The following is a 10,493-nucleotide window of genomic DNA, read 5'->3' on the forward strand; positions in this document are numbered from 1 at the left end:
TTATTGACTTTGCGTGTTATTTCGTGTTATTGACTGTGCGTGTTATTGACATACCTTTTTGGAGCCACTTTGTGTGTTATTGACTTTGTGTGTATTTCATGTTATTGCATTCGTTTCTCTGTTGACATCTTTTTTTCTTTTTTTTTTAATAATGCCATTAACCAAATGGAAGACGGGAATTTAGTTAATGGCATCCGGTGCTCTACTTCTGGTAGTCGTTCATTTGTTTCAATGATCCAAACGCGTTCCTTGCAAGTATTGTGTGATGACTGGCTTTTGAAATCAATGATCATTCAATTCTTTTATTTTAATACCAACCTATTAAGTTAATTTTAACAGATTATAAGATAAATATGTCAAAACACACATTGTCTAATCCAAGTTGTACGCGACATAAACAATGCTTGTTAATTGCAAAGACCAATTAACCAAATAGTTGATTTAGACAGCTTAAAAAATTGGCCTTTAATCACAACAATTATTTAAGTTGTTTGTTTGTTTCAATGATCCGAGCGCGATGACCCGATTTTGCAGAACGACACACACAAATATAGACCCACAAATACATCTAAAACGCGTATTTAAACAAATGCATAAATAAAAACTCATGGGTTTTAACATATGCATCAATAAAAACCAGCGCTGACCATGTGAACACATACCTTTCACAGATCCAACATAACCCTAGCCCGTGCTGCTGTCGTCACTCTTATAATTGGCGTTTTTAACTTCCTCTTCAAACCTTCCTCCACGCTGCTCTCTCCGCTCCTATAATGCGAGTCTAGTCTTCGATTTCCAACCCTCTACAAGAAAAAGCCAAAGGAAAAACGTATGAAAAGAAGTTGCAAAGGAAAATTGTATGAACACATAAGGAAAAGGAAAATCCTATGAACAATTATCTTAGCATACCTGGCAGCTTCGACAACATCCAAGCCCTCACCCACATTGTTGTTGCTGGTCACGATCGCATAACGTGCGTTTAACCTTCCCAGATATCTGCCCTTGTTTTTCTCTTTCTTGCCTTGCAAGTTAATGGCTCTGCATTTTATTGACCACAAATATATGACTGCTCTTTCTTGTCTTCCAAGTTAATGGCTTGGCATGTTATTGACTACAACATATGAAGAGATATATTAAATGCGTTGCTATTGACCTGACCTAAGTCTCAAAGTTATTGTCCCAATTACCTGCGTGTTATAATACAATATCAGTCGTGGGAGACAGTTGTCTCCCACTACTTTCTTGCCTGCCCAACAAAGAACTTTGCGGTCTCATGGCGGTTTGACTGATTGCGTGTTATATGCCCCTCCCAAGCCGACGACATGACGTGCTCTATGGACGTCCTTTCCGGCGAGTCCACGTCGTCACAGCCCCGACCCGCATGATGTCCCTCTATGTCCACATCGTCACAGCCTATGCAGGGGCCTACTTGCAATTGGGCATGGGTATGCATGTATGTTATGCATGCCATCGATACGATGATAACGTTTTGGAGCCACAATAGCTGCGTCCCTCTGATCCACCCTTTTGATATGTACTTTTCCCAATTTGCCATAATTGAAACTATTCCCTGTATCTTTCTCGTGAATGCACTCTTTTATGAAAACAATTGCCTTATTGTTGAGAAAAATAAAACATTTCTACTTTATCATTTTTACCTCAAAGTGAAAAACCTTTCCCATTTTCGATGCTCACTCCTTTAGTCGAATATTTTCAAACAAATGAAAATATAACCCTGCAATTACATTCTTCCCTTATAATGAGAGGACTACACTTTTAAATAAAAGACCCATTCCATATGCTTCCTGCTTTAAGTGAAAGAATTTCACTTTTCTGTGCAATACCAAACTTATGCCCACTTCATGATTAAAATCTGTTATCAATCACCTGAATACTTCAACCACATTGGTGAAATTTACACATACTTTTTATTTTACTGATAAAAATTCCTTCATTCACATTTTATCCCTATCTCCACCCAGGTGAAAAATCTATTATCCTATTGCTTTCTGTTCCACAATTCTTCAAGGCATTTTGAAGATGGAAAGTTTCACATGCCTTGTACGTGATGCGACATGTTGCTTACATGTCAACTAAGGCATTATATCATTTGCTAAAAACCCTTACCATTGGTATGTTGATGAACAACGTCCATACAATTATCTAAAGCCCCCTTTTAATGTCGTGTTATGCATTTCTCGCAGTCCCGACATCTGTGAAATCAAATGTCTCGCAGTCCCGACATCTTTGAAATCATTTGTCTCGCTGGAGTTTCAAATTGTTCACCCGCCTTGTCCTTGGTTCCACATTTAGCACATACCTTTGGGGATTCAAAATTTAATCTGCATTTGATAGATGATGCCCATACGCTATTGAAACTGACAATGTGCTAGTGAAGGTCACGGCATATACCGTTTGCATTTGATTTAAAGTTTGTAAAGCCTTTTCATCTGACTTGTATCCTGCATACTCTACACGCCAAGTAACCATGACATTCCATTTCATTAAGGCGTGTTGCTGAATGCATCGCCCTATCCTCTATGTCTAGCCCACATATAATATTTACTCTTCACCTATCTGCATCAATGAAGATCTGGGCACATATAATATTTACTCACCACTCGATAAGGCTTATTTCTCTTTTCATTCACTGCCGACAAACGTTTTCACCAGTGGTCCCACAAACTTTTTGCTCATTTTACGTTGATATATTGCTTTATTCTCGAGGCTCGTTGGGGATTTAATTCTGTTTAACTGAGTGTCAAGCAACTTCTTACCTTGCACAAAATATGAAAGGTCCCACAAGACTTTGTTCTCCCCTTTCAACATTTTAATAATGTTCCAAAACATCATTAAACAATGTTTTAAAATAAAATACATTTTAAAACCTTTTCTCCTTTTCACTTGCCAATGTAATTATATCACCTGCGCATGAGAATCATTGATCGTTGCATACTATTAAATCATAAAGATGATTTGGATAAATAAAATACTATTATAATCCAGCCAACACAACTATACTATTTGATGAGGCAAGTCGGGTCTCTTGTGGGCCTGATTTAAAAAAATTTCGTTCTCAAACATTTGAGCCTTGGAATTGATCTGGAATCGCTTCAATATGCATCTGGATGAAAAATATGCAAGTTGCAACCATTGAAATTTGATTTTCAACCTTTTGCAAAAATGGCTGAAACAAGCTCGGAGCCCCTGAAAACCACCTCAAAAAACTGGTCAAATGATCAAATGAGATCATACCACCTGATAGGAACAAAGTTTGATATATCTGGAATCATTCTGCAAAATGGGTTCTCATGACACTTCCTGAGTTGCAAGATTTTAATCACCAAAGATCACTCAACTGTTTTTGCATTAAAACCTGCCAAAACCCTCTTCAAACCTTGTTTCAAATCTATTTTGAAAAAATAGCAAATATCATCATGAGGATTTGGATCCCGACATACGAGCTCATTTAGCTACAAGGAGTCATAGGAACCAATTGGTTTGATAAAATGATCATTTGGGAGCAAGATATAAATGCTCAAAGTGAGCTCTGTTGAAAAACTTTTCACCGTGCAATTTGCAAAATACAACAAATTGCAAATGGTTTGGATTTGGGAACATATCAAACAAGGTCCTGGAAATCTATGAACGGACAGAGGGGTACACAAATTTGCAGGGAATACTGGGGAACAAGCGATTCATCATGAAAATCAACTGTGTGCAAGATGCAAGCCTCCAAAGTAGGCTACTCAATCTTTTCTGAAAATGTGCACTTAGTGTATCCTTGTTGACCCCATAAATCAAGTGCCTCAAAAATGCATCCAACCTGACCATGGGAAGTTGCAACTTTATTAATATGCTTATTGATAGCTAATGAACATATTCCCAAAGGCATGTTGCACAAAATTCATTACGCTTAAAATTATAGCTCTCCAAATTGAACTACTTGGGCAAGTTTTTGCAGTTGCTTTTCTGAGTGCTGCAAATAATTTTTTCAAACATGGGACCTCAAAATTTAGCAAATTTTGGAGGTCCCAATGGTGGCTCTAGTTGGGGATGTATGCCCCCTGCGGGCATAGCAAGAATCCAAACCTCTGGGTGAAGCATACCATGTGCATACTCCATCGGGATCATAACCACTTTCTATTTCATTTTGGAAATCAAACCTCAAGGTTCATTGGGTGGCCTTGGGCCACCAAACATGTAAAACCAGAATTTACCTCTATCGAATATATGATTTTCATCGTATTGCATTATGACCACTCCAAAAACATCATTGGGAAACATCTGATTACATATATCACGATTGGCAACCTTCATCCTATTTGTGCAATTAACATTACTGACGCACTACTTACCCATCTTTATTTTACAATCAGGCTTGAACTTGTAAATTTCATAATCACACGATAGAAAAATGTCATACCTTTCCTTCCAAACACATCCACATTCAGCACAATACCCCTTATTGTCACTGTCATTGTAATGTTTTACAGATAGCTCTTGCAAGTGGTATGAAAAATAAAAGCAATCATACTCAATTACACCACTGTTTTCATTTCTATTTTGCATATCAAACACAAAATCCTCACAAGGACCTTGTTGCATACTCATCAAGCATTCTTTAGCCATATCAAACAAGAAGCAATCATATATTGTTTCATTTTGCACCATCACCAAATCAAACTTACAAGTATTCAGATTTGAATCTTCATATTCATACTTTTAATTGCACATTCCTATGCTTGTTAAGTGAAACACATTCAAATCAACAAATTCATAAACAATTCTAATTTTGATTTAAGGACATAGTCTGACCCATCTCTAAAATCACAATTCAGAGCCATATACACAACTTCAAGGGTTGGCTTAACCAAATCTAAAAATGAACCTCCTAGAGTATGAATGTTGAAGTAACCTTCTTCATGATCATTCCTGACTACATGTACATCACAAGGTTCAACCTTTGAATTCTTCATTGTACCAATATTTTCATATTTATCATCTACAACTGTTCTCATTGTTGATCACTATGTTTGAAATAAAAAAAATAATAAAAAAATCTTCCCATAGGCTTGAAGACTAAAAGATTATCGGCCAAGATATTGTATTGAGCATCTCAAAGGGAGTTTCACCGAAAGGATACTTTCATCGAAATTGAGCATGACGTGTAAAGCACTACGCAGAAATGTTTTCGGCAGAATATCACTATCGGTAAATAAAGGACGCTGCTCATCGATACTCCAGTTTCATTGAAAAATGAAAAGCAAAAGGTAAAGGTGATTTCGAAGAAATACAACTGCCGAAGAAATTCATAAAGCATCCATCGAAATGCAAATCTCATCGATAACATTATATCGAACAAGGACATAGGTGTTTTATCGATAAAGGGGATATCGAAGGAAAAGGACTTTCGAGGAGCTTGCATGAACTTTCACCGAAGAACAGAATTCATCGAAATATGATTTCGACGAAACTTGCGAATAACTTATCAAAAGAAAGCTCATCGAGGAAAAGATGATTTCGATGAGTCTTGAAAATGATTTTTCGACGTGAGCTATTCACCGAAAAAGTGATATCGAGGAAAGTGAGCTTTCGATGAAAGATCAAAACGTTCGGCCGAAGACAAGGGTTTCATCGAAAACTTTACTTACGATCATTTTGGTCGAACTGTACTTCCCGCGAAAGAGTTAAAGGCCCAAGTGAAGAATGTCACATCTGCAATTAAGTTTAAACATTTGAATAGCCGTTGTAGACGCAGAGACATTAACTGTGCACAAGTTGCCCATGCAATTACAGCCGAACTGATCAAATCTTCATAAGAACCAGATTGATGCCAAAAGACTGACCATTGCGAGGAATTTGCTGAAGTTCGTGAACGACAATCTGAAGAAGCCAGACACTTCTCCAAGTAAGTGTGATTTCTCGTATTTACTGAAACTATGGAATCTTCTTCTTCTTCTAAAAAGAGTAGAAAAGGGAAAGAATTAAATCCTGGGGAGAAGCCCAAAAGACAGAAAAAGGAAGGTAGAGCCTTGACTCAGGATTTGCTAGACCAGTGCCCGACATCCAGCGTGAGGTCTGAAAAGATCAAGAGTGAAGAAGAAGGATTGGAGGATAGGTTTGAAAATCTGGGAGACATATGGACCGAAATCAGGGGACATGAATTGTTCCTATTTAGTTACAAAAGGAGGGATGCTCCTGAGCCCATAAGTAATCTATGGAAGAAAAACATAGGGAAATTGGTTGTCCCAAATGTGTTTGTGGATGTTGAACTAATGAAAGCCCTAGTAGATTGCTATAATCCGAGAACCAAAACCATATGCGACTACCGAGGGAATCCCTTGGTGGTGATTAACAAGCAGACTATTGATATGGTGTTTGATCTAGACTGGGAAGTAGAGGAGAAAATCGATATGCAGAAGCTGTCGCAGGAATTCTTTAGCTTGGAAAACATCTACAGGACATGGAGATTACCTATTCATCGGCCGAAGGTGGGTGGGTCCTTTGTTCAGTTCAACAAAGATGAAAAGGTGCCATTTGATGTCAACCATTTCCATCCATATTTTAAGTATACATATTATGCTGCAGCTCAAGTATTAGGTTTAGAAGCTCATCCTCTCATGGATATTGGGGTTATGGTTCTGTGTGCTGATTTACAATCAAAAGACCCTAGGTCATTTGATTATGCCACTTATGTTGCAGATGCCCTAAATCATGGGTTGGAGAAGTTAAAAGGGGACCTTGTGAATATCCATTTTTCATTGTACTCTCTATTGATGCATATTATTCTTTATTGCGGACAAGAAATCAATTTCTGGTCAGATGATTTCTGCATCAGAGCTTATGATAAGAATGGTTTGAGAAAACCAGTTCAGTTGTGGGTTTCTGCATGGGATTAGAGATTCATGAACAACCAATACTGGCACTTTCAGGAATATTTTGTGAAACCCCTTAGTGCGGCCTTTGGGCAACATAGAGATTATACTTTGTCCCCTGAAATTAAGAGATTTCTCAGGCCAAAAGATTTCTCTCCGGAGTCACAGATTGATCACAATTGGGGTGATTGGTATTGCCACAATAACCATACAGAAATCAGGGTATTTGGGTATGAAGGAAAGCCACACATGCTTCCAATTACAGTACCAAACAGGGTGGCTAGCCTAGAGATTGTGAGGCAACTATCTACTGTCAGTGCCAAACATCTTACGGATTTCGGTAAACAGTCCATCGTTCCAGGTTTATTGGTTTTTTCTGATTTTATTGTTAAAAGTTCAAAAAGTTATCATCTTCTTCGAAATAAATTAGATTACTATGGCATGACTCTGGGTGAACCAAGAGAGAACTTTGATCCTGAGGGATATATAAGAGCTGCCAGGGCTTCACAAAAACTAAAGGCTGGAATGCATGTGGCTAAAATGCCAGATGATTTGATCAGGAACCTTGAAAGAGAGGAAGCCAGGGTTTTGAGAGAAAGAAGTGAAATGACTTGGGAGGCTTTCAAATGGAAAAGGGCAAGAGGGATGGTGGATGGAGATTTACTTGGAAACCTCCAAGATCCTCTGGAAATCGCCAAAAGGCTACTCCAACATGAAGTAGAAATCATGCGTAGAGTGCCCCCACAATTCCTTCACTTTATCAACATTGAAAAGGATAGTCAACCATTGGCTCACATGTCACCAAAATCAACTGCTAGTAGTATCCCTGCTGATTCTCCTAGAGAAGATTATCCTCCTGGTTTTGAAGCAGAGATGAATATGGACACTGGAGAAATTAACATTAAGGATGTTGTTGATATAAGGATGACAGAGCATGAAGATTTTGTTGCTGACGACGGATTCGCCTCTTCGAGGGAATTCCTTTCATTTTTATACCAGTATAAAGGGGCACATGTGAAACGAAGCATGGCTGGAAGACCAGAAGAGGAATAGATGAAAAGACTAGGGGAAGAAATTGATACCCTCATGAAAGATATGACCCCTGAGAAAGGGAGAAGATTATTAAAAGAGGCTGGTATTATCATCTTTTCTGGTTGGGACATAAATTCAGCACTTTTGTTTGACGGATTCTTGAAAAAGCAAGACTTGAATCAACAGGTGTTGCCTCAGGAGATAGACAAATTATTCTTAGGCTCCGGATATGATCCTGATAAAAAGGCTCTCCTGCAGTGGGCGTTATATCCAAAGGGAAAAAGGCCTATTATTGTGGATATTGAAGAAACCTTTGGACATCTCATGGTTCATCAGGTTGGAAAGACTAACCCTAGGGTCACTGCTAAATTAAACTTGGATGTTGCCAGATTAAATTTGGACCAGACATAATTCTTGGTCAGAGAAAACATCACTTATAAGGGATTGTATGAGAAATCTAAAGAGGAGAATCAAAAGTTACAAGCAAAAATATTGCAACTTGAGACAGGGACTCCCATAAATGAATATACCTCATATCCCACAGGACGTAGCTTGGATGATGTTTCTGATGCTCTGTACTGGAAGTATCAAGCAGATAAGGCTACCAAATAGGCAAATAGTATCCAGCAAAAGATGGATAAAATGGTTAACGATATCATTGGACACCGATTTAACACCATGCTTTCACATATTGAACAATATTGGAAGGTGTACACTGGAACTATAAAGGCATTAAGAGAGCATGAGAGGTTAAAAGCGCGATTGCACGAAGTACTAAACAGTGTTGATACGATGATGCCAGAGGAGAAGGCTGAAGGGACTGCGCACATGGAAACTCATGTTAAACTCGAAGATGCGCTAAGGAGAGATCTTAAGGAATTGGATGATGGGAGACCTATTGGAATGCCCTCGGTCTATAAAGAAGAAGATGTAATATCTCTGGAGGATTTGCGGAATGAGCTTGTCAGTGTTAAGGATTGGGCTTTATAAAAAATGGATCGAAGCAAGGACATGGCCCCTACCGTCAACCAGATGATATTCGAGTACCTGTCACAAGGAGAAGAATTGAAGAAACAAAGTGCTAGGATCAAAACCTTCAAAGATGATGATTATATTCATCATTTGGGAATTCTTAATCTCTTTTTGCTTAAATTTGTTAAGAACATTCAAACTAACGATTAGCATTTTGAAAAGACATGTCTTTTCATGAATAGCTTTCGTTCTCATATATATATGAGAATGGTTTTTGTAATAAAGGGAGCGAATACATAATAGGAAGATGGCAATGTATGATAACTTGTAAGTCTTTTTGCACAAACTTCGATGAAATACATGCTATGAACTGTTGTTTTTCTTTGCGTATGTGTTGTGGATTATTTCACTTTGTTCTGACAATCGTCTGTGATATTATCTAAAATGATAAGGTTATTCATATTCTTGAAATCAAATTTATGCTTCATGTTATAAGGTTGAAACAAGAGTTTTGCTTGCGAATTGTAATTGTTCCTCGCAGTACTTCATTGATTGGTCCCTTAAAGGTAGGGTTAAATTCATTCAATCAACGTATGATATAAGCATTCAATTGATTCCAAAAGAAATAATAACCGACAGGTCCATAAAAGGGTGGATTAAAAAACTGTCTCACAGGTTCGCATGATAAGTCCTGAAGAAAGTATAATGACTCTGTAGCCCAAACAGCAAAGAAGGCACTGATTAAATTCAGATTACACTTATCACTATATTCATCATATGTTACTTTAAAGCAATAGAAGTAATTAGGAAACATAGATCGAATAGCTTCTACAACAACAATCTTGAACTCATCTGCTATATCTCCATTCTAGGAACCTATGCCATTCTGAAACCAGGAGATATCAGATTAAGACACTAAATCTGCTATAAAAAGCATTAGTTGAAGGAACAACTAGTGAGTAGGTATACCCGCCTAGGTCCTGCAGAGCCTAAAGTGAGAGAGTTAGTAACCAAATAGGTTCACTCTATAAGTTGGCCAAGTCAATTGGAGGGTTTGATCATAGGAGTTGACATTTCCTTAGAATCTATCCAATCTGTTGATTTGAGACCCAACACTCATATCTTGAAAACAATTTGAGTCAAACAAGAAGCGATCATATGCTACATTACTCACCAATATATCAACCACCTCATACATGTCCATATCTGAAGCATCAACACTTGAAGCCCCTTCTGAATCACTGATATTCTCCATTGATATTGTCATTGATTCTTGATCTACATTATGTACATTTGAATCAACAAGTAATGAAGAAGCACCATCAAACATCCTCATGTAGACGTATAAAAATGACCATATTCCTAAATGAATATTTTATGTTCATTTCTTTATTTAATTAAATCCAATTTAATTAAATTATCCACATTCTTCTATTTTATTAAATAAATTACTCAATTTATTTAAATAAAATTCACTATATCCATTTAATGAATAAATCATTTTATTCAATTAACTCCCCCTTATCTACTTTTAATTAAATCCAAATTTAATTAAATAGTTATCCCAAATTGAATAAATCAAATTTATTTAATTACAACCAAATTGAATTA

The sequence above is a fragment of the Cryptomeria japonica genome, chromosome 5 (assembly GCF_030272615.1).
Source record: "Cryptomeria japonica chromosome 5, Sugi_1.0, whole genome shotgun sequence".
Classification (NCBI taxonomy): Eukaryota; Viridiplantae; Streptophyta; class Pinopsida; order Cupressales; family Cupressaceae; genus Cryptomeria; species Cryptomeria japonica.